We start from the raw sequence: 5438 nt of genomic DNA, 5'->3' as shown, positions 1-5438 counted from the left end.
TTATTTAATATAGTTTTGGAAGTCTTAGCCATAGCAATAAGGCAAGAGACACACATAAAAGGGATACAAATTGGAAAGGAAGAAATCAAGTTATCATTATTTGCAGATGACATGATTCTATACATAAAGGACCCTAGAGACTCTACTAGCAAGCTGTTAGAGCTGATCAAAACCTACAGCAATGTAGCAGGATACAAAATAAATGCACAGAAATCAGTAGCCTTCATATATGCTAACAACAAACACACAGAGGATGAAATCAGAGAATCACTCCCATTCACAATTGCATCAAAAAAAAAAAAAATACCTTGGAATAAACCTAACCAAGGAAGTAAAGAATCTATACAATGAGAACTTTAAAACACTCAAGCGAGAAATTGCAGAAGACACTAGAAAGTGGAGAAACATCCCTTGTTCCTGGATTGGAAGAATCAATATTGTGAAAATGGCAATCTTACCTAAAGCAATCTATACATTTAATGCAATCCCTATCAAAATTCCAAAGGCTTTCTTCATGGAAATAGAAAAAACAATCCAAAAATTCATTTGGAATCACAAAAAACCTCGAATATCTAAAATAATACTGAGCAACAAAAAAGAGGCTGGTGGTATCACCATACCTGATTTTAACCTATACTACAGAGCCATAGTAAGAAAAACAGCATGGTACTGGCACAAAAACAGACATGTAGATCAGTGGAACAGAATAGAGGACCCAGATGTAAGCCCAAGTAGCTAATGCCACCTGATATTTGATAAAAATGCCAAAAATACTCATTGGAGAAGAGACAGCCTCTTCAGCAAATGGTGTTTTGAAAACTGGATAAATATCTGCAGAAGGATGAAAATAGATTCTTCTCTCTTGCCATGCACAAGAATTAAGTCCAAATGGATTAAAGACCTTAACATCAGACCGGAAACTTTGAAACTGCTAGAGGAAAAAGTAGGGGAAACCCTTCAACATATTGGTCTTGGCAAAGACTTTCTGAATACGACCCCAATTGCTCAGGCAATAAAACCACAGATTAACCACTGGGACCTAATGAAATTACAAAGATTTTGCACTGCAAAGGACACAGTGAAAAAAGCAAAGAGGCAACCTACAGAATGGGAAAAAATCTTCGCCAGCTATATATCTGATAGAGGATTAATATTTAGGATATACAAAGAACTCAAAAAGTTAAATAATGAGGAATCAAAAAAGCCAATCAAAAAATGGGCTATGGAGCTAAATAGAGAGTTCTCAAAGGAAGAAATACGAATGGCATATAAGCATCTAAAAAAATGTTCTACGTCACTAGTCATCAGGGAAATACAGATTAAAACTACATTGAGATTCCATCTCACTCCTGTCAGATTGACCACCATCATGAAAACAAATGATCATAAATGTTGGCGGGGATGTGGAAAAAAAGGAACCCTTCTTCACTGCTGGTGGGAATGCAATCTGGTCCAACCATTGTGGAAAACAGTGTGGAGGTTCCTAAAACAGCTAGAGATTGATTTACCATATGACCCAGCTATAGCGCTCCTAGGCATATATCCAAAGGACTCATCTCATTTCCTTAGAAGTACATGCTCAACCATGTTTATTGCTGCTCAATTTATAATAGCTGGGAAATGGAACCAGCCTAGATGTCCCTCAACAGATGAGTGGATAATGAAGATGTGGTACATTTATACAATGGAGTTCTACTCAGCGGTAAAGAAAAATGATGTTATGAAATTTGCAGTAAAATGGATGGACCTGGAAAGTATTATACTAAGTCAGGTAACCCAGGCCCAGAAAGCCAAGCGCCACATGTTCTCTCTCATATGTGGATCCTAGCTACAGATGACTGGGCTTCTGCGTGAGAATGAAAATACTTAGTAGCAGAGGCCAGTAAGTTGAAAAGGAGACATAAAGGGTGGAGAAAGGAAGGGAGGAGGATACTTAATAGGTTGATATTGTATATATGTAATTACAATGATTGTAATGGGGAGGTAATATGATGGAGAATGGAATTTCAAACGGGAAAGTGTGGGGGTGGGGAGGGAGGGAATTACCATGGGATATATTTTATAATCATGAAAAATGTTAATAAAAATTAAAAAAAAAAAGAATTGTATTAGTGATATGAGAATGAAGTAGATGGACTTAATAATTTTTTAAATTGAAATTCAATATATTTCCTGTTGTGGGTCTAATAGCATAATTACAGTAAAGCTATTTAAATCACATAGCCATCAAATGACTGCTATGTCTTAATAGCAGACAAAAAAATCTAGTTTTTAAAGTAATCCAGACCCTTTATACCAGTGCTCAAGTTGCTATTCAAAAGGATTTATTGAAATTATTTTTCTGAAAACTTTGAACTCTAGTGTTCCATTGTCTAATTTCCAAGTTGGCACAGGGGTTCAAAACATTAAGTAATTGTTTGGGTACAGACTTGCATTAACTCTTCTATACCCAGTGATGAACCATCTCCAAGAGTGTCCAGGTACAGTACATGTTGAGAGTTAGTCACATTAATAAACTTGTAGAAATGCATTACATCTACTGAATAATAAACACCCCAAGTGCCTTTCTACATTTTTTTTTCTTTTCTTTTTAGGCTTTGAGGTATTTATTTTGAGAGTAGAAATAAAGGCAAAAGCTTTCAAGTTATGCAGTTACTCCACAAGCTGAAAGTGGTCCTGAGTGGGAAAATCCTTTATTTTCAATCATTAATTCTACTCTATATACTTGTGCATATAGGCAAACATTCTCTAGCTTGGAAATATCCAGGACTGAGGGGAAGAAGATTTAAAAGTACATTGATTTTTGGAAGTCAAACTGCTAATCATTGGAAGTCCCTATTTTCTTCACAATGGGAATAGGCATGTTTCTTCTTAGTAACAGTGTAGAAGAACAAATCATTTGAAGTTATTGAATACTTAAGTAAGGCCCAGTGTTCATTGTGTCTTGGTTATAGTAGTGTGGAGATATGCATACAATTTTCTGAGTCAAGAAATAGTTCCTTATTTCTTTCTCTGTATCTTTGTCATTCGCATATAGAAATGCTACTGATTTTTGTGCATTGATTTTGTATCCTGCTACTTTGCTATAGGAGTTAATCACCTTAAGGAGTTTGGGGATGGAGTCTCTCGGGTCTCTTACATATACAATCATGTCATCAGTAGTCCCATTTTCAATAGCAACAAAACCAATAAAATACCTTGGAATAATATTAACCAAGGAAGTGAAAGATCTATACAACGACAACATAAAAATACTCAAAAAGGAATTGAGGAGGACTTGAGAAAATGGAAAGAACTCCCATGCTCTTGGATAGGCAGAATTAACATTGTGAAGATGACAGTCCTACCAAAGGCAATATATAGATTTAATGCATTCCAATTAAAATCCCTACAGTGTTCTTCACAGGGATAGAAAAAAAAAATGATCTCAAATTTCATATGGAAAGGCAGAAAGCCTCGCATATCCAAACATATCCTCAGCAAATGAAATACCTCTGGTGGCATCACCATACCTGATCTAAGGCTATATTACAAAGCCCTAGTAATAAAAACAGCATGATACTGGCATAAAAGCAGGAGTATAGAGCAATGGAATAGATTAGAAGACCTAGACTTTGGGTCAAGCAACTATAGCTACTTGATATTCGACAAAGGTCCGAACAATATAGGCTGGAAAAAAGACAGCATCTTCAACAAATGGTGCTGGACAAACTGGATAACCACATGCAGGAAACTGAAACTTGATCCACACATTTCACCATGCACTACACTCAAATCCAAATGGATCAAAGACCTCAATATAAAACCAGAAACTCAAATAGTACTGCAGGAAATTTAGGAAGTACTCTCCATAATATAGGAATGGAAAAAGACTTCCTGAACCCCAGTAGCTCAGTATCTTAAACAGTCACTCAACCAATGGGATCATATGAAGCTGAAGAGTTTCTTTACAGACAAGCACACAATAAGCAAAGCCAAAAGATTACCCACAGAATGAGAGAAAATATTTGCGGGTTATCCAAATGATAGAGGCCTAATCTCTAGAACATACAAAAAACTCAAAAATCTAAATAGTAAGAAGTCAAACACCCCACTCACAAAATGGGGCAAAGAGATGAGCAGGCAGTTCACAGAGGAAGAAGTACAAAGGACAAACACACACTTAAGAAAATGTCCATCATTCCTAATCATCAGAGAAATGCAAATTTAAAAAAAAAAAACTATGCGATTCCACCTTACGCCAATAAATATAGCAAACATCAAAAAATCAAATGAAAATAAAGGTTGGCAAGGATGTGGAGAAGCAATAACACTCATCCACTGTTATTGGGTATGTAGGATGGTACAACCACTTTGGAAAGCAATATGGAGTCTCCTGAAAAAGCTGACTACAGAGATATCAACAGACCCAGTTATTCCCTTACTGGGCATCTACCCTAAAACCTTCAAACCACAGGCCAGAGAGATTTGCTCAACCATGTTTGTAATTCGTAATAATTCGTAATAGCTAAGAGAGCTAGAATCAACCCAGATGTCCATCACTAGAAGAATGGATAACTAAGATGTGGTGTATCTACACAATGGAATTCTATACAGCAGTTAAAAAAAAAATGACACAAAGAAACTTGAGGAAAAATGGGTGAACCTGGAACAGATCATTCTTAGTGAACTTACCCAATCACAGAAAAAAAAAAAAAAAATTGCCACATAGTCTCAATCATCTACAGTACCTAACCTGAATCTACCCAAGATACCTTACATACCCAGCAAGCATCTCATGGACTAGACACTAGGAGGGATGGGGAGAGAGTGGAGGGCTTCAACGGAGTGGGAAACACTAATCTAGACCCAAACAGCAATGGTACCATAAAATTCTACTTCCTAAAAGTCAGACCAAATGACTGAACCATCACCAGGCCCTTACAGGAAACACCTGAACCACAAGAAAACTGGAGAGGGTAGGATCAAGTCTAACCTAAATCCTCTACATCTTCCCTCCCTCCCTCCCTCTCCCTCTCCCTCTCCCTCTCTCTTTCTCTCCTCTCTAACTCCTATATATTAGTTACCTGTTTTCCTCATTTTCTTAGGGGACATTGACTTGTAACTCCCAATACCAGTCTGGGGCTATCACCCACAATGAGCTTTTGATCAGAGAAACCTACAAGGTTTCCTAAAAGAATGACAGATTTCTGTCAGGGTACTTGAGGTCCCACCAAAGGTTAGCGGTAAGGCCCTACTGCTGAAGACACCATATGCAGCTGGCACGTAAAATGGAATGGCATGGCTGGAAGCCAGGAGAGATTTAGTCCCCAGACAGTGTGCCTAGTGCCAGAAGGTGCTACATGGGCAACTGGGGGAAACGACCAATATCTGTCCAAGCTACTCATGGTCCAATTGACTTAGCAGTAAATAACCTGGTGTGATGCCCACACAAATGC

The sequence above is a fragment of the Jaculus jaculus genome, chromosome 3 (assembly GCF_020740685.1).
Source record: "Jaculus jaculus isolate mJacJac1 chromosome 3, mJacJac1.mat.Y.cur, whole genome shotgun sequence".
NCBI lineage: Eukaryota > Metazoa > Chordata > Mammalia > Rodentia > Dipodidae > Jaculus > Jaculus jaculus.
The sequence above is the reverse complement of the archived record's forward strand: the minus strand, read 5'-3'. Positions refer to the sequence as shown.